This window comes from Castor canadensis, chromosome 10 (genome assembly GCF_047511655.1).
Source record: "Castor canadensis chromosome 10, mCasCan1.hap1v2, whole genome shotgun sequence".
Classification (NCBI taxonomy): domain Eukaryota; kingdom Metazoa; phylum Chordata; class Mammalia; order Rodentia; family Castoridae; genus Castor; species Castor canadensis.
The window spans coordinates 121,523,559-121,550,846 of NC_133395.1; the positions used below are offsets into that span (position 1 = coordinate 121,523,559).

The 27,288-nt window shown below is 39.1% G+C and overlaps 1 protein-coding gene across 4 annotated transcripts in view; it reads left to right on the forward strand.

The window, feature by feature from the left end:
- The window catches only part of Synpr (synaptoporin), a 300,697-nt gene that overhangs the window by 149,832 nt on the left and 123,577 nt on the right, over positions 1-27,288 (forward strand). The window lies entirely within an intron of this gene.

Genomic DNA, 27,288 nt, shown 5'->3' on the forward strand with positions numbered 1-27,288 from the left:
TCCATTGAAAGGAAAGAATTCTCACCATTGAAAGGAGGGAAGAACTTAAGTGGCTTTCAATAGTGTATGAAAGAATGTGGAACACAGTATCTTAAATAAATCATAATCATTATTGTTCATTATTAAGCAGGATGGAATTTCACAAAGTCATGACTCTCAAATTATCTAGATTATCACAACTATAATAAAACTGCATATTAATTGTTATATGTAAACTCCTACTTTGAATACTTTTTTGAAGTAGTATTTAATTTAGCATATAGATCTTGTCACATTTTTCAACAAGTATTTATTAATATTCTACTTAGTGCCAGGAACTTCCCAAGCACTGGGAATGCAATAGGGTTACATGTGATTCAGAGGAGTAGGGAAGAGGGGAAATAAATGCAAAATGTTCAATCGTGGTAGGAGCTATGGAGAAATATAAATCAGGTAGAAGTGATGGGCCATTCTTTCAAGTCTAAATTCTGATAAATTGAATTAAATAATAAATATATCAGGGAAAATGTACAGAAAAATGAAAATATAAATAGCTATTTTCACCTTTGTGAGTTGGATTTGTCTCTCTAGGTTTTCTTCATTCTAAAATGAAGAGGGACCCTACTTGAAAGTTTTGAATTGATTCAAAGCTTGTTGACCAACTGGTCTTTTCTCTGTCATCTTCCCACAGAATTTGTGAGTATTGCCGGATAGTGGCACTTAATATTTGACAAAGCCACATATTATTCTGTGGGATACTAATAAGAACCCCATGAAAAACTTAATTATATATTGAGTTTTTCACTGAGTGAGGGAGACTATAGCTGAGAAAGGCCATTGTCCGTTGACCAGTTTTATCTCTCATAAGCAGAGATGCGGATACTCAGGTCCTCTTTCTCCAAAGTCAACATGGACTCCAGAACTCTACTCATTTGACTATACCTGAAAAACCTCCCATAAAAGAATGGTGAGGCCTCCGAGGTGGTGAAGCTGTCCATGTGATGTACTGCTCTGTATTGTGGGAACTTGTTCATTGTTTTTGGATTTTTCTCTATTACCATTGTCTAGTGATGGTAGTGTTGAGAGTGGACACAGAACAAGTAAATAAAGGCACATAGGATTTATGAAGCATTGAGCACCAGTTTCAGAACAATTTTATACATATAAGCATAAACCTTATTAGATTGTTTTTGTATTTCTGAAAACAACTTTATTAAACTTTAAGAGTGGCCTTTTAAAGCAATTACCCCAAATAAGCTCTTTTAACACTTTTTTTTTAAGATTTAGGAACAATTTTGTTCGTACTGTCTCAGAATGGAAATTGTATCTCAGTGAATTCTACCAGCTAAGTGTTTAGTATATAACTTTAAAATTAACATCACCCTTTATTTTTTCACTAGTCTACTAACAGTACTGTGCTATCATAATTGAAATATTAAAGCCAATATGCTAAAAGAGAAAAAATATTATATCTAATTATGCTAGTACCTCTTCCCGCACAATCACAACACAATTGGGCTCCAATCAAGGCATGTACATCCTGGCCTCATTAATTTTCTAGTCTTATTAGATTGAGTTTTAAATTCACATTACACTGTCCAAAGTCCACTTGGAATCATTTATGTAATGAAATAGTGACACTTCTATACTGTCATAATTGGTCAGGCCTTTGTTCTTTCATACATGGCTATATTCTCCCCCTCACACACACAAATAAATTAGGAATATGAGATTCAAGAAACAAAAGGACCCAACCTAAGAAGTTCAGCCATCCTCCATGGCAGAACAAACAGCTAAAAAGGTAGTACAAATGAATTCTAATGCCAGAAGCCTCAAAGTTCTCACAAGGCGCATTTTCATCCAGTGATGTATCCACTTACATGTACTTTGTAACTGTTAGTTAAAAAGAAATTAGTTCATAAATAGCACAGCATGGTTGAAGGCAGTTTTCTCTGCAATCATAACTTTTAGGATGGCAATGTTCTGCGAACCGAACCTTTCTCTAGCCTCGTTCCTCCAGGTTTTCAAAGCTAAGCTGAGCTATGTTTACTCATGGGCTAGCCCTGATACCTGCCATGTGCAGACAATTAGACCTAGAAAAAAGAACACATAACAGTAGAGAATCTGGAACTACAAAACAATAATATTTTGGACTGGGAGTGAAGGTGTATAGCTATAATAACAGCTACTTAGGAGACAGAGATAGGAGGATCGGGGTCAAAGGCCAGTGGGGTCAAAAGTACAAGACTCTATCTGAGAAAGAAACTAAGAGCAAAAGAGACTGGGGCATGGCTCAAGTGGTAGAGTGCTTGCGTAGCAAGTGTAAGGCCCCGATTCAATTGCCAGCACCACCACCAAAAGAACAAAGAAAGAAAGAAAAGGGAGAAGAAATTAACATTGTGTAATTTATAAGCACAAAAGAAGCTCTGCAAAAAAAATCCTACTTACTGCACTTGTTAATTAATTACTGTTTTTAGTACCTCTCTTTAAACAAAAAAAATTTGCTTATATCCCTAACATGCTGAATACTTGTGGAAAGTAGCCAAACCCTACAGACTCTACCTGTCCAGGTGTGTTTACTCATGCAATAAGTTGTACTAAAAGCAGAAAAAAATATGTCTACATTCTTCTCTTATTTTGCCTTTGTAATGGTTCTGTATGGTATCTGTGTGTGTATGTCGTCTTCAAATGTTGACTGTGTTATCCTGTTCCCATTAAAATGTTTGTTCTGAAATAAACCTCAAATGCCAAGGCCCTTCTGTCACTTCTGTCACTCCTCAGTGTCTAAAACATGGAGTTTGGCTAAATTAGGCTCTCAATAAATGTTTGTTGAATAAATAAATGACAACCATTCAGGATTCACACTTCTAGCAATAGAATTTTGTTGCATCAGTACCTTGAAGCCTCCGCAAGCTGACCTGCCAGGTGAACTGTAAATAGTTTAATGAAATTGGTCAGAAGGATTTAGGAATGGGATGGGAAGGGAAGAATCATAGCTCCTAATTTTTTGAGCCACGTATGAGGCAGAATATGTTAAATAAATTTAATCACTGAGTTCCACAGAAACCGTGAGTTTAGAAACTTGTTCAAGGACAGAACCAGGAAGTGATAGTATAAGCTTTACTCCTGGGAGTAAACTCTGTAGTTTACCCTAACTCCAAAACCCATGCTCTTAATCACAGCACAAACTATCTGTAATGAAGCAGATCTGATTTGTGATTTCTTTCCTTCCCTCCCTCCCTCCCTCCTCCCTCCCTCCCTTCTTTCCTTCCTTCCTCCCTCTCTCCCTTCCTCTTTTCCTCCCTTCCTTCTTCCCTCCCTCCTTCCCTTCTTCTCTCTTTTCCTCCTTTCCTTCCTTCCTTCCTCCCTCCCTCTCTCCTTCCTTCCCTCCTTCCCTCTTTCCTTCCTTCCTTCCTTTCTCCCTCCCTCTTTTCCTCCTTCCTTCCTTTATTCTCCTCACAAACCCACACTGGACCCTGGCCAGTTTGTTTTTGTTTGGTGGTTGGTTTGGTTTGGTTTGGGTTTCCCTGCTTTGAAGTCCTTGTCCTCAAATACATCTTGGAATGGTGAAAGTATTCCATCTCAAATGAGGACCAAATTAAAAAATGCCAACAAAAACTGCCTTATATATATTTTTTGTCAGAGTTGGCAGACTCAGGGAAACACAAGAGTCTTCTGAGAGTCCCTCTTTCATACACCATCCTAAAAGGCAAACTGATGATAGCCATGGCTGTTTTCTTGGTTTTCCCTGATTGGGACCATTATCCTCCTGAAAGTCATGATACATATTCAGAGCTCTCTTGTTTTATCTTTCTCTGAAGAACTCACCATCGCCTGTCCTCTGAGTAGTCTGACTTCCCAAAGACAGTTTGCAATTCCAATCAGTTAAGTTTTTTCCTCTAGTAAGGTCAGCCATTCTACTGAATTCAGATTTTCAAATTTGAGTCAGAGTCTTGCTGTACAACCCAGGCTGGCCCGGATCTAATGATCTTCCTATCCTCAGCCTCCTGAGTACGGGTCAATTATTTTATTCTTTCAATTAAATATATTTTTGTTCTTTCTCTTTTCATTTTTAAGGTCTTAACAGGCCATCACTTTTCCCCCAGAACTTTCTGGGACGTCTGTGTCTCACTGATAGGCACAAGCTCTAAGAAGCACAGAAGGTTTCATTTTAATGAGCTTACTGGTGATGTTTCTTGCAACTGCTAAAATAAATTAGGCCAAAATAATATTGAAGAGATCTTTAAGTGCTTCAGTATCTAAAAAGCTAACTTTTTAATCTAGAAAACAGGAAATAGTACAATAACCTGCAGATAAAGAAAGTAATTAAACGCCTGAGCTCAGGTCAGAAGTCTCAGGTGAACAAATGCTAACTTGAATTACCTCTGAACGAGAGTTAAGACCCCTGAAGAACTACACAGACCATAGAGCTCAAGTCATATATGGACACAGTGAATGTTTCACAAGCTTAGATCCAGAAAAGGAAAGCACATCCTGCCTTTCTGAGATTCCACCTTACCAAGGATAAGGGTACAGAGTCACCTTCCTATTGGATGAAACTTTGGGTATGACTGATAGCATGAGACATATTTGATATGGACTTGCTTCTCTTGCTTTCGTTCACGCAAAATGGTGGAATCATCCAACTTACACTCTAAACTTACATTCTCTCCTTTCAAGATTCTCTGCTTTCTTCTTCCCTTGTTTCCTCCCAATCGTAGTTATGCATGTACCTTTTCTGAAAATGCAGGCATTTGAGGCACTAAGTTCTGCTTGCTTTTGATGTGATAAGGTAATTGGGTTGTTGCATTTAGTACAGTCTCATAAAATCTAAGAGAATTTATTCCTCCTTGAATTTGTGTGGTTTGCTTTGATACCACTGCCCTCAACTTCTCTTTCTTGATAGTCTATCTCAAACATTATCTATCAGTTAGTTTTCTGCTGCATAACAAATCAATGACTTGAAACCATACTGTTCAAGTAACCCATCATTCTGTGGGTTGGCAATCTGACTTGAACTTGGCTGGGTTATAAGTCTGCTGATGTTGAGTAAGCTCACTCATGTATTTATGGCCATTTTCCAATCCATAAAGTAGCTTTATTTCTACAGGTTAGCTATTTGTCCTCTAGATAAGTGGGTAACCAGGCAACTTATCTCTCATCATCAGTGGACTAGCATATTCTCATAGCAATCTCAAGGTTTCATGCTGCAAGACCACTTAATCCTTAGGCTTCAAACTCACAAAATATCACTTTGGTCACATTCTATTGGTCAAAGAAAGTCACAAGGCCATCTGAGACTTAAGGATTTGAATTTTAACACCTCAGAGAAATGAGCCACTTCTCTTGCCCCAAATACTACACAATATTTTCTGTTCTTTTACTCATGGTAAATTTTTCTTTATCCCTTTTGAATTTTAAACTAAACCCATCTCCAGGACTCAGACCTAGTTCTGCTTCCTCACACAATAATCACAATGATTTCTTGCCTTCCTTATTCCATTATGTCTTCAGGCAGCACTCCATAGTTAGTCATGGAATTGATTATCCTAAATTATCTCAATGATCATGTGAATTAGTATTTTTTTTCTCTCGCAAAGTTTGATGTCCATCAGAGTAAAGGAACATGTCACATTTTCCCCTTGAATTCTCCAGAACTCATTGGACTGGATAAAGGAAAAAGAGATATTCAATAAAACTTATTACCTTAAATTAAGTCATAATTTCATCTAATCACCCCCTTTGTAAAGGTAATCATTCCTGTTTTTTTAAGAAACAGGATTTATGTGGTTTATTGAGGTCACTCAGTTAAATACTTACAGGGTCAGGATAGAAATATAGCCCCTTAAACTCTGAACGGATCCACAATTTTTTATAGAGACTACATAGTTCCTAATCCTGCCAAATGATTTCTTTTATGTCAAGTTAAAGGCACGTGCTGCATTTCCTCATCCAACAAAGTCATCCTTGACACCTCTCTCACTCACTATCATCCAACTCAGCATAAAATCTCATTGATTTGCCTCCAAAATATCCTTCAATCTATCCACTTCTCTCCATCTCCACCCTTATTCCTGGCTCCCCTGCAACCTCCCATAAAAATCTTACTATATTTACTCTTTTCCCACCCACATCTTCCTCCAAGCCATTCTTCATGTAGCAACAACAGTGATCATTTCTACATTCAAGTCCACTCATCTAGCTCCCCTGCTTAATATGTTCCAGTAAATTCCCTTTGCTTTTAAGTTAAGGTCAATAAGACCCTGTAGCATCTAGCCCCTACCTGTCTCTCTAGACCAGCTCTCCCTATAATGTCCCTTAAGTCACTGCTTCCTACAAGGCAGTATCTCAGATATACCATGTTCCACCCCCACAGAACCTTTACACATAACATTCTCTGTGCCAAAATATTCTTCTTGCTCTGACCTCCCTTCATCTACTTTGATACATCTTTCAGTCAACTCAAACCATCTTCATGGCCATTTAATCAATCATCTCCACCATTGAATTATAAGCTGTTTGGAGCCAGAAAGCCTCTTTTTGCTCTTCAATACAGTAATGGACATAGCAGTGTCTAGTGCATATTAAGCACTCAATAAATATTTGAATGAGTGAATAAATGAGTACATGTGTGAATGAAAGACTGAATGTGTCACAGTCCTGTGCTCATGCATAAACATGTATGAGACATGGCACATGCCTTCAGGAGCTTATATTATCATTGAGAGAGGCAGATGTGTTAGTTATTTAGTGTACCTCTACTGTCGAAGTTTAAAACCAAAGAAACAAATTTTACCTTATGAAGGGAGAAAAGAACAGAGAATATGTATTGGTTTCATATTGTTGATAAAACAATTTACTGCAAACACAGTGTCTTAAAACAATACAAATTTATCTTATACTTCTGAAGGTTAAAAGTCCTAAAATCAAGGTATCAGCAAAGCTGCATTCCTTCTGGAAGCCCTAGGATAGAATCTTTTTCCTTGCCTTTTCCAGCTTCTACAGGCTGCCTACATTCCTTGGCTCATGGCCTCTTCCTCTATCTTTAAAACACATAACCTGGTCTGGCCATCTTTAAATTTCATTATCTCTCTCTCTCCCCCTAACCTCTGCTTATGTCATCACATCTCCTCCTCTGACTGCCCAATCTCCCTCCCACTTATAAGGACCCACTGAGTAACTTATTGGATCCAACCAGATAAGTCAAGATTATCTACCCATCTCAGGGTCTTTAACTTAATTTCATTTGTAAAGATCCTTTTATCATGTAAGGAAATTATACTGCCGATTAGTACATGGACATATCTGGGGGTTTAGCATTCTGTCTACCATAGAAAGGTAAAGAACTAATATAAGAAGAGCTCTATAAAGAAAACAGCATTTAAACTTAGCCAGGAAACACAAAGATGGGGAAAGATAACTTCAAGCAAAAACAGCATAGGTGAGGGCTTACAGGCAAGGAGCACCTACAATTGTTTAGGGAGAGGAGTTGTAAGTAATTTGCTGTACACTGGAAACAATAAGAGATGAGGCTAGAGATGGAGGCAAGGACCTGTGACAGAAGGTCACAGGAAAGCAATAGAGGGTCTTTGATAAATTGTGAGAAAGGGGGACAAAATGGCTGGGCTTAAACTTTGGAAAGACACCCTTGCATTAATGTGGAGCCAGGATAACTAGGGCAAAGCAGGAGGCAGGTACAGCTCATGGGAAATCACAAGAGAACTCTGGGCAAGTAATGATAGTGGCCCAGGCCAAGGCGCTAGCAAAATGCATTGAGAAGGGCACACAGCTATGATCAATATCAAGAATGCAGAGCCAACAAAGTTAGGTGACTATTTAAATGTGGAAAGAAGAATGCAGACAAATTTTACTTTTGCTTTTTACTTTGGTGATGGGACAGGAGTTATCATGGATAGAAACAAGTGTATAGCTTGAATGAAGCTCTCCTTGTAACTTATGGAAGACATTCTGGAAGGGAATACAGCCTTTAGGTGGTCATTAAACCCAGTGGCCTAATGCCATTGCAGAAATTCTCTGTACTTAGCAGATGGGTTTGTGATTTCATTTTCAGTATTTTCCTAGACTGGCAACATTAAGAAGTGAAACATTATAATAATTATTTAAAAAATCTGCTACTTAGGCAAGCTCCACCCTACCCAGTTCTTTGTACTTCCCTCTGGAATTTCCCAGGGAACATAAACACATCAACTGATAAAAGTCAAATGCAGCAACTTCCTTCTTTCACTTGAGCAAGTCTGACACCTTCTTACATCTTTGTTCTGGCCTTTTTCTGGACTTGTGTCAAAACATCTTTTCTAATCCTTTTCCCACAAACCACTGGTTTTGTTAGGTGTTTGGATCCCTTCCCAGCATCTGTCAAATTCAATGCTGAGACTAAGTGGGATCAAAAGGAGCCCAGGTCCCTGGACGATCTCATCCTAAGGCAAGCTCTGCTAGTGTGTGAATGCTTCAAAGTATGAATGAGCTTCAAGAGAAGGAGAGAGTCTCCAGATATGGTTAAGAACTCAAGTCAGATGGTCCAGGATTCAACTCATACCTTTACCACTTACTCGGTGTGATTTATAGAAATTGGCGTATTATGAACCTCAGTTTCTCCAACTATGGAATAAGGATAGTACCTGTCTTCTAGGTATGCTGGGAAGACCATTTGAGATAATGGATATAAAGCACTGTATGTAGGACCTGGCACATAGGAAATGTTCTCTAAACATCAGGTGTTCTTTTAAGTATTTACTATTGATAATGACTGTAGAGTGATTCCTAAATAAATAACAGATTTTGTGTGATACATCCAGGCTCCTTATGAGGACCCACCTGGTCTTGCCTTGACTCTCATCTCACAGAATCCTTCTCCTTGCCCTCGGAAGCTGCAATAACTTCCTTTTAGTTCCTCACTCATGCTCAGTTCTTGCCCTTCTCCAAATTGTCTGCTTGGGATCCTCCCTTTGTTCATCTCTAACTCTTCCCAGAGCTGACTCCACCTCAGTCTCTTAGGCCTGAATGTTCTCCCCTCAAAGAAATCTCTCATAGTCACCTTCTCTGAGAAGAACCCATTGTTACCAAAATTCTCTGTTAAATGTCTCCTACGAACTATGCATTGCTTGTACCTTCATTTCCTTTCACATTCTTGTTTTTTGTTTATTTATACATTGCTTGTCACTCCCACCAGACTTTAAGCTCATGCAGAGCAGCAGCCAGCTATACACACACACACACTCACCATCGACACATTGTCTGGCACTTAGTATATACAGTCAATAAATATTGACATTTAGAATATAATCATTTTATATCTTAAGAAAAAAGTCCATATACCTCTGAAAAAATTCACTGGAAAAAGACTATTCCAGGAAGAGCCATATATCAAACAAAACCTTGAATTCAGTAGTGTGAGTTTATATTCATTAACCTATAATTTAGGTCACTGAGTTATACTTTGTTTCCAGAACACAGGGCACAAGCTTCCTAATCACTGTTTACAGAGGTCATGGAAAAGCACCCTTCTTAAATTGTACTTTGGTAAAAAACAAATGAGCCAACACTTGTCTTTTTTGACTGACGATATCCTCTTACATCTGTTATGATGAAGGACAGATGAAAATATTAGACTGCGAAATTATTCTCTGCATATTTCAGTGTGAATCCATTAAAATACGCATTCTCAACCAATCTCTGAGAAGAAAGCAAAACACCATAAGGTTTTGGTGCTTTCGATGGGCCTCTTGGGCATCTTGTATGCACTTCCAGATTCAGGACAGGCAAGGAAATCCGTGGAGTTGGGCTCCACTCATCCTGTTGGGCATCTCTGCTGTGCAGACACAATTCGGCTGCCACAGAAAGTCCGGGCCTTGCCCACTGCTAACCACATTCCTTGGTTATTCTGGTAGAGATCGATGTTATCCCACCCATAGTTCTGAATAGGTTTCCCAGAATTCTGCCACTTTCTTCTGCAGTTCAGGGAAAGACATGCAGACAAAGTAATTTCACTGTGGAACATTTTGTAATTTGCCTTTTCAGTGACATGGTTGTCCTTCAGATTTGCTCCCTTCTAAGAAGCAGACTGGCTCAAAAAAAAAAAATCCAAGTTCTGGATTTTGTTAATACATGGACTATGGGTGCAATGGAAAAATTAAAAAAGCAACTAGTTAGTAACATAATTCTAAAACAAATGACTTATTATAAACATTGGAGAAAAATGGAAAGTTGGGAATCAGAACCCTAAGCAGGATGAGATCTCTGAAGTATTCATGGAAATAGTTGTTGCCCAAATTAGCATTCATTCATGTGAATGAATATGAGGGATGAATCTGAAAAGGGGGCATTAATAGGCTGTCCCCAGCTGTGGCAGCTGGCAAGCTATGTTTCTCTGTAAGGGTGGTGGTTCTTAGCAAGAAGACTTTGGACCTGTGGGTTGGTCTGTTAGCCCTGAGGAGGTCTCTGAATTCACCAAGTCTGTATGACAATGTTTTATTGGCATATATTGATTTGTACATAGTAAAGAGTTTCATCATGACACTTGTACACATGTATATAATGTTCTTTGGTCATATTCATCCCTCTATTACTCATTCTTATCCCCATATGATAATTTTTAATATATGTGCAAAGGAAATTTTTTCCATGGATAGGTCCATAGCTTGCAATAGTTTCTCAAAGGGTAAACTGAGGTAAAACATTAGCCTATAGTTATTCTTCATGTCATCTCATTGGGGCTTTTAAGGTAACCATTATCAAATTTCCCTCAAGCAAGTTCACTGTTTTCCAACTTCAGAGATGAACTCACACTGTGAAATGTTGTTGTTGAATTATTATAACTCTTATTTATCTATTTTTCACACTGTTCCTGCCTCCTTTCCATTTTATGTCTTATGTAGATGCCTTTTTTTGTATGTATGTGGTGCTGGGGATCAAACTTCTACCACAGAGCTCTACTTCTACCCAATGAATGCCTTTTTATCTAGCATCCAGCTCCACTTATTTCTTTCTACACTCTTACTTGAACCACATTTGTTGGCCCACTCTATCTACTCTGACCTAAACATATGAGTTTCATTCTGTTTCAAACAAGAGAAGGATGTATTTTCATTAATTTAACCAATTCCTATTAAAGTCTACTGTGAGCTACACATTGTACTTACCCTGACAGCACTTCTTTCACATCCATCTTTATTTACCTTCATCAAAGGACTTTTCCTCTGGCCTTTTTTCCCATTTTTCAGCTTACTTCTGCTACCTGTCTGACCAGAGGTTTGCTCTGGATTTACTTGCCCTTACAGAGGAGACTAATTTACACACATTCAGTTTAGACACTCTCACAGTACGGGGGATGCAGAGACAGGAGATGGCTTCCAAGCAAGAAAGGAAAGTAATGTAATAGCAGTGTGCCTTGTTGTAATTCTTAATTGTTCAATTTTTACTTAATGAAGTACATGTTCCAGCTTTTCCCTTAGTTCCTCACATTCCCAATGTCCTCCTTCACCTGTATTCATTATTTGTCCTCACTTCTTCATTTATTTTGAAGGTTAAGACCTTTCCCTTTAATTCTCTTCCTTTCCAATACAATATAACACCCTGAAGCCCCATTTAATTCTTCCTTCTTGTCTTTTAGAGGAAGAATTCTCCCCCATATTCATTAAACACACATTTTTGAGTAACTACTACTTGCAAGGCACTTTCCGCTTATGTTCCTTTTCTCACGTCTTCAATTTTCTCCAATCTATGCAAATCCGTTCTTTAGAATTATGTCTCTGTTTTTGCATAATTGTCTTTGGTTCCCATGAAGAAAAAGGATGACTCTGATAGCATTTTAACCTTGCTAGATGTGTTAACAAGTGGTGTAAGTTTAGTTTGGAAGCCAGGAGCTGAAATTTTGAGAAAAGGCCATTCTGTCATTATTACAGAATCATTAAATGGCCCCATACTTGCTGTCCTTTCTGGAGTGCTGGAGTTGATGGGATATTATTTATGTCTCTGCTTATTATTATAGTCTGTATGAATTCCATTAATCATAAGTACTCAGAAACTGAAACCTATATATAAAACATCTTAAGTAATTTGATGTATTTTATTGCCTCTTAGATGCAATCAATAGAAAGACATTATTGAAAGATGGTGGGGATTTTCCTCTTATTGCCTAGGAAATAATGTCCTTTTCATGGAATGTATAGCCCCTTAGGCTATGGTGATTTTTCAGCTCATTAAAATATAATGAGAAAAAGCTGCTGTCTCATAATGAGGAAGAACTAAATGAGTCCATTGAACAATCAATAAAAGATTATTAAGAAAGAAAAATTTCATTAAAGAGGCGAATATATTCTCTTCTAAGTTGCTGCAGTATTGTAACAATACGAAGGTTTGGGCATCATTACTTTGAAAAGTGCTCTACTCATGTATTTTGATTTAGATTATCTTTTAATATTCTTTTTAAAATATGAAGTTTCCATTTATGTGAGAAAAAACTATATTGAATTTTGCCTATGTATATAGGCAACTCACATATAGATTGCTTTATAATATCTTGATTTTCAAAAACTTTGAGTGATGGAAAACTTCAAACATATTTTAAAAAACCCAGAATAAAATAAGACCCTGGTTCCACACTACTGAGTGCCAACAATTACCAACTCGCCGCAGATGTTTGATTTACACTCGCATCACGTATGAGATGCACACTCTCATACGTAAAGTGGTGTGCATCTCTCAAAAGTATTTAAGACAAAAATATACCTATCTTGTATGACATAAAAATTCGCAATAATTTAATGTCATCCAATATCTACACATTTCTCATTGCCTCACTTCCCATCTGATTTTTCTTGAGTCTAGATTTTTTTAAAAATCCACTCATTATGACTGGTTGATATGCTTGCCTCTTAAGACTTTTTAATCAATAAGCTCTTTTCTCTCTCTCTCTTCCCTATTTCTGTCTTTCTTTCTTCTTCCCTACTTTTGTTTATTTCTGTACATCTTTGTACTATGATACTTGAATAAACAAGGTGTTTTCCTCTGGAAGGTTTTTCAAGACCTGAGTTTTGCTGATTTCATTTGTGTGCTATTATTTTGCATCTTCTCTCTCCTATGTTTTTGTAAATTGGTACTGTACCTAATGAATTGTTCAAATTCAAGGTTTTATTTTTTTTGCCATGAACATTTCAAAATTGGTGTACTCTACTCTTCTTTCATTAGTGATATATACATCTAGTTCTCTCTTTTAACTCTTAGTTTCTGGGTTTTTTTTAGCTTCTTGACTTATTTCTTTTTTTTAAATTTTATTTTATCATTTTTACATTGACTCACATGTGTATACATTATTTGGGCCACCTCCTCCTTTCCCCATTTTCTGGCAGAACCTGCTCTGCCCTCTTGTTCTCTGATTTTGTTGGAGAGAAAACATAAGAGATAACAAGAATGACATAGCATTTTTGCCAGTTTGAGATAAAGATAGCTATACAGAGAGTTTCCCAGCATTGCTTCCATGCACTTGTGTCTTGCAACCTACATTGGTTCATCTCTACCAGACCTCTTCACTACTTCCTGGTCCCCTTCCCATAATGGCCTCTGCCATTCAAGTTTTAGGTTTCCTTCCATTTCCCTATTCCTCCCATGCATGTTCTCCCCTTAGTGTGTGACCCATGTCCAATAATATTACTGCATTTGTTTTAGGTCTCTAATCTGCTTAGGAGGACATACGATTTTTGGCCTTCTGAGCCTGGCTAACTTTGCTTAAGATGATGTTTTCTAGTTCTATCCATTTATTTACAAATGGCAAAATTTCATTCTTCTTTGTGGCTGAGTAAAATTCCATTGTGTATAAATACCACATTTTCTTAATCCATTCATCGATAGTGGGGCATCTTAGCTGTTTGCATAACTTGGCTATTGTGAATAGTGCCGCAATAAACATGGGTGTACAGGTGCCTTTGTAATAACCCAAGTCTCATTCCTTCAGACATTTCCCTGGGAGTAGTATTTCTGGATCATATGACAGATCTATGTTTAGTTTTTTAAGAAGCCTTCATATTGTTTTCCAGAGTGGTTGCACTAGTTTGCATTCCCACCAGCAGTGTACGAGGGCTCCTTTTTCCCAACATCCTCACCAACATTTGTTGTTGTTGGTGTTTTTGATAATGGCTATTCTAACAGGGGTGAGGTGGAATCTTAGTGTGGTTTTTGATTTGCATTTCCTTTATGGCCAGGGATGGTGAGCATTTTTTCATGTGTTTTTTGGCCATTTGGGTTTCTTCCTTTGAAAAAGTTCTGTTTAGTTCAGTTGCCCACTTCTTTATTGGTTCATTGATTTTTGGGGAGTTTAGTTTTTTGAGCTCCTTGTATATTCTGGTTATAAGGCCCTTGTCTGATGTATAGCTAGCAAATATTTTCTCCCACTCTGTGGGTAGTCTCTTCAATTTAGAGACCATTTCTTTTGTTGTGCAGAAGTTTTTTAATTTCATGTAGTCCCATTTGTCAGTCCTTTCTCTTAGTTGCTGGGCCACTTGAGTTCTGCTGAGGAAGTCCTTGCCTATACCCATTGCTTCCAGTGCATTCCCTGCTCTTTCCTGTACTGACCTCAAGGTTTTGGATCTGATATTTAGGTCCTTAATCCACTTTAAGTTGATACTCGTATAGGGTGACAGGCATGGACTGTTTCAGTTTTTGCAGGCAGATAACCACTTTTCCCAGCAACAGGTGTTGAAAAGGCAGTCTTTTCTCCATCATATGTTTTTGGAGTTTTTGTCAAAAATAAGGTGGGCATAGCTGCTTGGATTCATATCCAGGTCCTCTGTTCCATTTCACTGATCTTCATATCTGTTTTTGTGCCAGTACCATGCTGTCTTTTATCGCTATGGCTCTGTAGTATAGTTTGAAGTCAGGTATTGTGATACCTCCAGCATTGCTCTTTTTGCTCAGTATTGCATTGGCTATTCATGGTCTTTTGTGTTTCCAAATGTAGTTTTCTCTCTTTTTGGATATCAGTCATCACTACTAGTTATTAATTCATGTCTTAGTCAGCTAGGGCTGCAACAACAAAATACCATAGCCTGAATGATTTAAGCAACAGAAATGTATATCTTACAGTTTTGGGCAATAGGAAGTCCAAGTTCAAGGTGTTGGCAGGATAGTTTTCATTCTGAGGACTCCCTCTGCCTTGTGACTGGATGTTCAGTGGAGATCAAGAGTGAGTGAGCTCTCTGGCGTCTCTTCTCATAAGGACACTATTAATCCTGTTAAATCAGGGCTCCACCTGTGTTATCTCATTTAACCTTAATTACCTCATTAGGGGCTCCACCTCCAGATGCAGACACATTGGGGGTTAGGGTTTCAACATGTGAATTTTGGTGAGGAAAGCACAAATATTTAGTCTCTAAGAAGTTGTACAATGTTGATATTCTAATTCTATCATTTTATTTCATTCTTAGTTTAATAGTCTTATAAGGAGAATATCTTCTCTTTGATCACCTACTGGTAGCACTCTTAAAGAAAATAAAAGATAAATGATATGCAGCCAATTGATTGTGGATCAATTTTTTTTTCCAAAATAAGCCTGCCTATGGCAATTCTAAATTGCTTTATGGGTATAAATACAACTCTAGATGGTAAAATATTTAAATATTAAAGAATATGCCAGATACTCTTGGCTCCAACCAGAACTGAATACCAACTGGAATTTTCTTTTCCAAGAATACCACACATAGTAATCAGAACCTACTATAAACAATAAAGGGAGTGGGAAGTTGAAGGTTGTAACTTATCAGTTTAAAAAAAAATCCACATTACCATGAAATCATGGCTTCTGGTAAGAAATTCTTCATGTTAGCACATTCAAATGCACATTTTCGAGGTGCAGAATGGTGGCTGTGTGTCATGAGTTTATCTTGATCATTTCTTATCAAACAGAAGTGTGAACTTAAGATATGTATCATCAATTATTTTCTCACTGTGCTAAGACATAGCTATGGGAAGCATATCAATCTCTTTTCTGTTGCTATAACATAATAACTAAGCCTAGGAACTTTATAAAGAAAAGAGGTTTAGGGCTGGGGGCAGGACTCAACTAGTAGAGCACTTACCTCAGAGGCATGAGGCCCCAAATTCAATTCCCAATACCACCGCAAAAGAGGTTTATTTACCTCACAGCTTGAGGCTAAAAGGGCAAATACACTCCATGGAATGGTATCATGGCAGGGATGTATGCAAGAGGGAGAGATCCCAGGGCAAGACAGAGAGTAGAGAGTCAGGAAGTGTCTCTCTCTCTCTCTCTCTCTCTCTCTCTCTCTCTCTCTCTCTCCCCCTCTCCCCCTCTCTCAGGGTTACTAGCATTTGAACTCAGGGCTTTGCATTTGCTAGGCTTGCTCCACCCCTTTTTTGCTCTGATTATTTTCAAAACAGGTTTCGCTTTTAGCCCAGGGTGGCCTGGACCACATCCTCCCCTATATTAGCCCTCCATATAGCTTCAGATGACAGGTTCACGCCTCTGGACTCAGCTATTGGTTGAGATGGGGTTTGAGGCTGGCCTCAAACCACAATTCTCCTGATCTCAGCCCTCCAAGTAGTTTGGATTGCAGATGTGAGCCACCAGCACCCGTCTAGTCTTTGTACCATCCCCCCGTGAGAACTAACCGGGGTCCCACTACCTTACTCCTTCCATGGGCTGTTCCCCCAATGACCAAATTACCTTCTACTAGGCTCCACCTCTTCAACTTTCCAGCACGGCCCAGCTTGACTACACTGAGGACCAACCTTCCAAACACGGGTCCTGGGGGCCATGCTGAAACCATACCCAACACATAGCAGTGTGTAACAAAAGTCAAGAAGTCTGTGTCACAAATTTACATGGGAAAATTCCAAGTTCCAAAACTCTACTAAAGGCAGGACATTACTTCACAAGACTCTGTCTAAACAGGTGTCAGAGGAATATTGTCAGCTCTAAGGGAAAAACTGTTAATTTTTAATCTTCTTATTCCGTATCTTTTATATATTAAAATATATCCATATTTCATCTTATGATAGATAGAATTGGAGATGATTCCTTTAAAAGTAATCATCCTATTTAATCTGATTAAAGATAAGTCACATTTTTTACTCAACTAATCATTGATGCTATATTTGAGCCCTATGGTCTCATGGTCCATTTTGATTAGGTTACCTTGATTCCAAAGAATCACTTTGCCAAAATATTTTATTATATAAGAAGATTAAAAATGTTCTTCTACTGATAGCATCTATAAATATAAATATTTTGAAAATTATTAAAGGTAATTCCAAGAGTGCATGGGTTTCTTTGACTTTTCAGCTTTTTATGTTAATGAAAGTTAAGCTAGCATAGCCACCTCATGACGTCTGAATTTAATTATTTATTTATTCAAGTGACCTAGAGGTTGTCTAAATTTGCAATCTTAAGAAAATCATTTTTGAGTTATAAAAGGTGCTTACTGGAAGAAATTAAAATAATACAAAAATAATTCAAAAACTGTGATTCTGCTGGGCACCAGTGACTCATGCCTGTAATCCCAGCTTCTCAGGAGGTGGAGAGCAGGAGGATCGCAGTTTGAAGCCAGCCCAGGCAAACAGTTGGCTGGTGGAATGGCTCAAGGTGAAGGCCCTGAGTTCAAGCCCCAGTACCACACATACACACACAAAAAAAAACCTGAGTTGCTGCCTCCAAACTCTATTTCTCAGTGGTACCAACTTCAGTGCGACCACTGGGTCTCTTCAATGCCTATAAAAATGTAAATATGCAGATGTGTAAATATTTTCCTTTACAAAAATGCCATACATTTATGTTAGACTTGGCAATTTCCTTTTATCTTTCATAAGATTACAAACAATTTTTAACTCTCTGTTCTTCTATTCTTTATAACCATTGCATAATATTCCATTGATTGAGTGCCTCATTTGTTTAATTACTCTGTTTTATGGGCATTAAGATTATTTGCAAATTATTTCTACTATTTCAGTCATGTGTCTTAAAGAGTGTATCAGATTTTATGTGGGAAAATAAAATTCAAGCACAAATTTAAATTTCAGTCCACAGGCTGAGTTAAATTTAGTTTATTGCACATAAGGCTTAGGATCCCATTGGTGCTATCTAGAGAAAAGGAAATGACCAGATGATCAATGGCCTTCACCATGCCAATTCGCCTTTGTAAATTGCCTTGGATATCTGTTCTGCTTCTGCTACCTTTCTCCCAGCGGTTCCTATGGCACAGTGGAGAACGACCGACTCAACAATCATTCCCTCACTTAGCCCCTTGTCTACCTCCCTATAAAGCATATTCACTTTACAGGCACCAGCTAAAGTTGTCTACAAACACAACAGCATTTTGTGACCATGAGGCAAAAACTATTCCTGCCAAAGAGATGTGGGGCCTATCAACTCCCACAATGCCCTTGCACCAGACTTCTTGATGTATGTGAAAAACAAGCCCTCGTTTGTTTCAGCCACTGTGGATCAGGCTTTCTGTCACCTACAACAAGATACTTGGTTAACTGATCCAGTCCCCAGACTGCAGGTTTAAGGAAATGAAAATGGAAGCTTCTTTTGTCAAGCAAGTGACTGGGAATTCCCTTCTGGAGGGCCCGATCAGAATGTGCCAGGTGATGGTATTAAGTACCAATTCTGCAAATCTGCTTTGTCTGGGAAGATCACACAAATCCCAAGCTAGCCATCAGGCCACGTTACCCACTTTTGTCAGCTTGAAATGGAATACAGTGTGGAAGATATTGGAGCCATTTAAGAATACATAGTTACAAACAACAGAGAAGAAAAAAACACATAACTCAATGGGGGCAGCTTTTTAACAGTAGTTTTTGGTGTTCTTAAATTGAATACAATTCTACTCTCTACCAGGGACAACTTGCAGTTTTTATTTTCACACAGTTGCCATTTGAGATTTTACAGAGTTATTCACAAAAGCCTTCTGAGTCAAAATAGTTTACACCCAGGCTGTAAATACAAACTGATGGTTGGAAAGGGGCTTGGTCAGTTTCCTTAGACAGATCCAGTGATCAGTAGGAGAACACAGAAAAATTAGGCAAAGTTCAGTAGAAATGGAGTGTTCGGTTTAGAGGTGCTCTTTTGTCTTCTGGGCGCCTGTGTGCAGCAGGTGGGGTGTGGGAGAAGCCATGGTTAGCCAAAAGCTTTTTCTGCATTGGAAACTATCCTGACAGTATGTCTTTCTCACTTTTGCAGGGGTAGTATTGAGGTAATGAGGTTCTATAAGCAGCTGTGTTCCCAGACATGCTCTTCAAATGGCTCATCAGCCCATAACAAATCACAAAAGAAGGAGGGACAAGAGGTTCTCTGCTAAGAGGGTGGAGCAATAGGGTTTGGGCCTCTTGAACCTGTACACTGCTGAAGGATGAAGCTGCATGAAAGTAAGAAAGCCAACGCCCCCAGCTGTGGGAAGCTGGCAATTAGGAGGAGGGACTTGTCAAATATAATTGGCATAGTCTACTCACAGCAGGCTTTTCAAATATTCCTATCACGCCAGACGCCAACTTACCCCCTCCCTAGGGCCTGTGATGCTGCGGAATGAAGGCTCTGGTTGCTGAGGCAAAAGACAGGCCCTGCCACTGCATTAATTTAGATGATCGGGCGTTGTGTTCCAAAAGCATCTTTTAGTCCTCACTTGGCTTTCTGAACATCCATGTGTCAGAGAAAGTCTTCTTAGGAGGCCCATATTGATATTTCCACATTACTCTTTCCATAGAGTGCTCCAGCTGAGAGAGACTCCCTCACACCCTTGGGAGAGTTGAGAAGAAGGAACACAGACTAGAAAAAGGCAGATCTGAGTTTAAGCCATGACTGCACCACTTACCAATAAACCATGTGTCTTTGCTCAAGCTATTTGACCTCCGATCCCTCATCTGTAAAATAAGGAGCTAGGTTCCTCTTCCCTGGGTGTTGAGAGGATTAAATAAGCCAATGCAAATAAGGTACTTACTGAAGAGACTATCTCAGAGAACCACATGTGCTTATTTTATTATTGCCATCATTCATTACCATCATCAACTTCATATAATTGATGTACCCCCTACAATATTTTGGCACAACGAGGGACACAAAGATGCCTGAGGCACCGTCCTATTAGTAGAGGGTTTTTCACATTGTCTGGGAAAGTAAGATGCATTCTCATCTTCTACCCTCTCATCCCATCCTCTTCCAATCCCACACTCTACACAGCAGCCAGAGTGGCCTTGCAGACTGCTGTCATTTGATCATACTCCTCCCCCACTGAAAACTAGTCCCTGGTAAGACCCAGGTTTCCTCACATTACCAAACTCTTTCTTTTCTTGGAGCTTGTTCTGTGTTGCAAGTGCTCAACTTTGTGGTCATAGAAAGAAAGCAGCTACAGACTGTATATAAATGTAGTTTTTGGATCCCAGCTAGACCACACCAAACATGTTCTGCCTGCCTTCAGAACTGAGTTTCCCTTCCTCCCATCTTATGATGTTGTCCCAACAGGCCAGCCCAAATGTGCCTCCCTTGCTCACTGCTGTGTCTTTTCACTTGCTGCTCTGTCTAAAACACCCTTCTTCTCACTCTTACCTGGATCAGTCAGGCAAGGTTTCCTGGTTTCTTCTTAGCCATCCATTTCTCCACACAGCTCTGCCCTCTCCTTTCTCCGACAAGTATGCTGCAATTACTGTCTCCACAGTAAATTGCTCTCACAGTGCCTGTCTGTTCACTTATCTGTGTCCCCAAATACCTCACAAGTTCCATGGAGGTGGGGGAAGGGGTGTGCTTTTATTTTATTTATTTATTTCATTTCTTTAGTCAACAAATATTGAGGGAGTACCTGCTTCATTCCAAGCACTGGGCAAGATAGTAGAGCTTCAGCAATAAACAAAAACAAATGTACTATCTTTCCTCAGGTAACTGATAAAACAAAACACAAACAAGTGAATAACATTATACAAATACAGATTTTTTAAATGCCTGCTCGTGTTAAAAAATGAAAATAAAATGGGCTAGTGGGACAGGTGAGTATGAGTTGGGGTGAGGAAGCCTACTTTAGATGTTTAGACTTCCTATCTAAAAAAAACAAAAAAGAAAGAAAGGATGAGGAGGAACCCTCCATGCAGAGGAAATAGGCAAGGAGGTTCCAGACAAAGAAGACAGAAAACTCGGAGGTCCTGCAGGCTGGGAGAGCTCAGCTTGTTTGGTGAGAACTGGGGAGGTAAGTGCTAACTGCAGAAAGACGTGAGAGAGTGGTCAGGGAAACAGGGTTCCTTTATAAAAATAGTCCTCAGTTCCATTACAGTGTCTGGACAGTAAGAGGGGCCAGATTCATCAGTGTCTGGAAACTGTCTTGTTGCCTTTACAAAAAGCAGATCCTGACATAAGAATTTTGGTTTGAGAAGTTTGGGAGGTGATGGCAGGAAGCGCAACGGCAGTGAGTTGTAGAGTGGGAAGGGAGGAAAGCCAACCAATGGGGTTTGAATAGCAGGCTGTTGTTGAGCAACTGGCCTAATTCTCAAGGGCACCTCAAAGGGATGGTGTCAGACACATCTCAAGATCGTCGTGCAGAGAAGTAAGAACATTTAAGTTTTCACCCACCAGTTTGCAACATTAGGTGGAAATGAACTGGATGAGGGAGGCTTCTATTGTTCATCTTCCTTGTGTAGGCAAACACATCCCTGCTGTGTGAGAAAGTTCTTAGCAGACAGACTCAGTGTGACAGGGAGGGCATCTTTGCTGAGTGTGAGGACTATCCTGTAGCTGCACATGGCCTCGAGGTGGGAGGTAGAAGAGGATTCAACAGCCTCTGCTACAACAAATTACTTAAATAAACAAGTTCTTGAGTGGAAAAATGAAAGAAAGACTAAACAATTGTACCTGGTGGAAATAAACCCCAAGTGAGGGAAGATTCTTGCCCCAGGGGACCCTTGGTGGCCTTGGTGTATTGGAGCATTGCTGATTGTGCAGATCTCTTCCCAATCCAGGTTTAGGGGGATTATGTTGGTAGCCTGGAATTGGTCATGGTGGAAAGAATTACACTATGGATGTTGGCAAATGCTGTCAATCACAGCTTTCTCCCCAGGAGATCTGGTTGTTGGCATACACAGCTCATTGGCGATATGACTATCACTCCTGAATCCCAGTTTCCCAATCACTTTTCTATGATTCCCCTTACTCTCATTTGTTTCTTCCAAAGTATGCTTCATGCCTGGGTTTATGTATCAGAGCTTGGGAGATGTCCTCTCCCTGACTTCATTGCAGACCAATAACAGCCATTAATCAGCTTATTTCCTATCCTCCTCCTAAGTATTGCTTTCAACTATGACTTGCAAATTAACCAGAAGGATTAATAGCATCCTTCATTGATATTCCAGTATTTGGTTCAAATACTGGAACCAAAGAAGGAGTTAGTTCCAAAGAAGGAGCTGCCTACCTTCTTTCCAGGGGAAAACCTCTGGTGTAGTTAACTGTGCAACTATTCCTGCTATGGGTGATTATGGTTTACAGATTATTTATTAAACCAGAAAATGCAGACCAACTCTTCTATTCTCTTTCTCCTAATCAGATTATTAGGAGAAGGGACTCTGTTGGCTAATTTTGTGCATTTTTGAGAATAATTTTTTATTGTTAGGAACAGAGCCATAGATCATCCAAGACAGTAGTGAAATGAGAGTTCATTGCAGATTTATTTCAGTCTCCTGAACTCAAGTGAGGTGAATAACTGGACCAGTGGTTATGACACCGATTAGGTTTCTGCTTTGTTTGAAGAGAAATGGAAGCCTGAGGAAAGGCGGGGATGTGATGGCTTTATAACGAGGACTTTTGTCCTGGGGTACAGAGTCTAGAAAGGTGAATTAGTGCACTCCATCACTAAAGAGAAGCCACTGTGTAGTCTGAGGACAAATGCACAAAGCATAGAACTTGGAGGAAATAAACACCCATGTACATGTGTGTACACACACACGCCAACAGTGTCTCATACTTCTTATCAAGTTTCATGTAGTCATTGCAGAATCAGCTTCAGCTGGAGATCTTTTACTCTGTTTCTCTCTCATCTCTTTCTGCCTTCACCCCATCCCCTCAGGTTGTTTTTTCATGCTTAGCCTTCCAGGACCCACCCCCAGCTTTCATTCCCTCCTGACTGCACAACAGAAAGTTATCCTATCTTTCTTATCTCCCAGAAGGAGATACTGTCTGTCTTATGAACTGTCATTAGCTTTGTGAAATTGAGTATCTGCCTCCTACTTTTCTACCCAAACCTCCTTCTTGCTAATATCAGTAGCTTCTCAGATCATCAGTTGCAAAGCTAAGGGAAGGGTCTGTCTCTTTTAAAGAGACATTTTAATGTCTCTCAAAGTCCTTCTAAATTTCTCCACCCCATCAAGGACAAAAAAGAGGTAGAGAGAAAGGGAGGAAGGAAGAAAGAAAAGAGAGAGAAAGGGAGTACAAAGCACCTACTCTGCTTTGGTAAGTGAGCTTGCAGGTATGTGTTTGTGAGACACTCAGAAGAAATATTGAGAACCTCAGATCATATTTCTGAGTAAAGAAGACTGGACCAGGCAGGGAATGTAGCTCAGCGGTAGAGCTCTTGCCTAGAATGTGCAAGGCCCTGGTTTCCATCTCCAGCATGACCAGAAAACAAAACAAAAAAGAAGACTAGACTATTTGACAGTCAACTCTACTCATTTGGAAAAAATAAAAATTCTTCCTGCAATTCTAGAAATTCAAGAAATCTAGACACCAAGATTCTCATCCCAACTCTGCTGTTGGCTGAGCTGAGGCAAGTAAATTGTTCTCGCTAGTCTCAGCTCCTTCAGTAGTGTAGTGTGAATAGCTGGAGCAATCGTAGTTGTTATAAGAAGATGGGAAAGCAGATGAAGATGAAGAAAATATTTTGATGTTTATAGAGGGCTGTGAGCCTCATACTTTACATAGTTCTCTCAGTTAATGTGGGCAACATTCACGTAAGATAAATACTATTATTTTCAACCTCTTTCCCTTCTGTCACACTGGCTTCTTAAACTTGTCAAGCTTTATTTTTTTTCCTGAGGATTGTTTTATAAGCTTTGGCCAGAACACTTTTCTCTCGCTTTTTGCCTGGCTTCCTCCCATTCATCTTCCCAATCTTAGCTTCAACGTACTATCCTCAGGCATAACTTCCTGGCTAAAACAGCTTTCCTCCCAAACACTTGACACAACTGGAAGTATTTGTAGTATTTTTTGTTTGTTTGTTTCTGTCTTCCCCATCCAGTGATAAGCTCCATGGTGGGCAGTGAACTTCTTTGTGTTTGTCTTTTCTGTAACATTCCTACCTTTCCGTACCCCAACAGATGGTACATGATAAGTACATTGTAGGAAATCAATGTGTGAATCTTGACTTAAGCAGATAACTGGATGAAGTTTGAAGAAGTGGAATAATTTAGCTAGTGTTATGTAGCTAGAAACTGAGTTCAAACTCAGATCAGCCTGACTCTGGAACTGCTCTGCTCCACCACCTAGGGTGAAGTGCTTGGGTGCAGAGCACTGGAAGGGGAATTGGTGGGAGGATTTCCCAGATTCCTCTTCCTCTACATTCCTCTGCAACAGCAAAAAGAATCACCATCCCCACCAAGAGCCTCCACTCCCTCCCCTCTCTGTGTCCTGATGTATTCTAATTACAGGACCAGGCTCCTAGCTGATGTACTCTGAAGGAGTTGCTTTCAGTCCTCCAAATATGGAACCAACCCCTCCCTGTAATAAGTTATTCACTCAGCAGGATCTAACTCTTCCGGTGCTATACAGACATTGTCAGTTTAATCCTCACCAAACCCATGTGAATTTGATATCGGTCACACAGTTTGATTTTCCTGTAATCAGTGAGGACCATGGGGAAGAAGAAAGGTAACCAGAAATCTATAGGTATATATTTAACTGGAGCACGATGTCTTGTGTTTGCAGAACTCAATAAAGGCAAAAAGGAAAAATAATGATGTACGTAGTTTGAATAGTCTGATGCCTCTTTCCCACGCATCTAACATTTTGAACTAGTTAAAATCTAATTGTCTTTCCATCTTAAGTTTACTACATGGTGGTATTAATAACACCTTACTGTATTTAAAATACTTTAATATAAGATGAAAAGCCAAGGTCATTTCTTTTTTTTATCTATTCATTAATTCATTTTATTTTATTTTATTTTTTATTCATATGTACATACAATGTTTGGGTCATTTCTCCCCCCTTACCCCCGCCCCCTCCCTCACTCCCCCAACCCTCGCTTCCAGGCAGAAACTATTTTGCCCTTATCTCTAATTTTGTTGAAGAGAGAGTATAAGCAATAATAGGAAGGACCAAGGGTTTTTGCTAGTTGAGATAAGGATAGCTATACAGGGAGTTGACTCGCATTGATTTCCTGTGCATGTGTGTTACCTTCTAGGTTAATTCTTCTCAAACTAACCTTTTCTCTAGTTCCTGGTCCCCTTCTCCTATTGGCCTCAGTTGCTTTAAAGTACCTGCTTTAGTTTCTCTGCATTGAGGGCAACAAATGCTATCTAGTTTTTTGGGTGTCTTACCTATCCTCACCCCTCCCTTGTGTGCTCTTGCTTTATCATGTGATCAAAGTCCAGTCCCCTTGTTGTGTTTGCCCTTGATCTAATGTCCACATATGAGAGAGAACATACGATTTTTGGTCTTTTGGGCCAGGCTAACCTCACTCTGAATAATGTTTTCCAGTTCCATCCATTTACCTGCGAATGATAAGATTTTATTCTTCTTCATGGCTGCATAAAATTCCATTGTGTATAGATACCACATTTTCTTAATCCATTCGTCAGTAGTGGGGCATCTTGGCTGTTTCCATAACTTGGCTATTGTGAATAGTTCTGCGATAAACATGGGTGTACAGGTGCCTCTGGAGTAACCTGTGTCACAGTCTTTTGGGTGTATCCCCAAGAGTGGGGTTGTTGATCATATGGTAGATCTATGTTTAGATTTTTAAGGAGCCTCCAAGTTTTTTTCCAGAGGGGTTGTACTAGTTTACATCCAAGGTCATTTCTTTATAGCTATCAAACACTGAAATTTAACAAGATTTGTGTTTATGCCCTTTAATTTTTACTTGCTACATTTTAATGTCCCTAGGAATTTTTAAAGTGCAACTTTTGAAGTGATTATACTACCCTGCTATATTAACATAGGAATATTAACTTTATCCACACACACTTTTCACAACACTGCTGTCATGGAGACATATTGTTATATATGTTAAGTGTTTTACAGATGAGGAAACCTGAAGAAAGAAGGGGTTTCTCCATGGGGGTTTGGACTCCATCACTCCATTCTTTGATCTGGTAGAAGTGTTAGCAAAAAACCTCATTTTGACATGGCACAAAGAGCTGGGGTATTCAGTACTATGTGATGAAATCTAGATTTCATCACTGAACAGTTGAAACCACTTCTTCCTTAGTCCTATTAGTAACTAAGAGCTGACAGAAAAAGACCATTTAGCTACGAGAAGTAAGCAAACCTGGCCACAGAAAGATTGGGTCCCCTTCAACCCTGAGTTCTGTGCATTAGTGCCAAATGTGGAGTGGGCTGGAATAGCTTCACAGTGCCAGGCAGTCCTATCAGTTAGGCAAACACGGAAGAAAAGCAAAGTCAATATACATATATGTATATATATATATATATCAGGGGTTTTTTTTTGATTGCTTAGATGTTGGTTCACTGGAGTTGAGAGTTGTGTAGATTTAACTAGGGACTAAATCTAAATTTCCTATTTTATGGCCTAGAACAGCTTACCAAAGAGCACCCACTATTATAATAATAATATTTGTCAACATTTATTGACTGTTTACACTGTGCCAGGAGGATTTGTTCTAAATGCTTCACACTTGTTAGCAAATATAAATATGCTTTGCTCTTACTGCATCTCATATACCACTTGGTCAAGTTGTTTCCATTTTTAAAACCACCGGTTTTAAAACTAGCAAAACTGCCACACATATACACAACTGGTACACAAAAATTGCTTACCCTGTGAAGATTTTACAGTGCATTGTTATCATTTGTCTTCTCCTATTGAAGTTTACTAGCCAACTGAGGAAAACAATTCTCATGGTGTTTTTACACCACTGATTAAGGTAGCAGGTGTTACAGATAATATTCATTTCACCTTCTGAACTGTTTGGACAGGTGATCTTGCCAGTGCCAGCAGCCTTCTTCCCCCACAGCTATGCTCTGTCTCATCTCATAAATAGCAAAACAGACTAGAAGAATTATTATCAATGCTATTTTATTGATGAGGAAACCAAGGAATGGAGAAATTAAGCAACTTTTCCAAGGTCATGTAC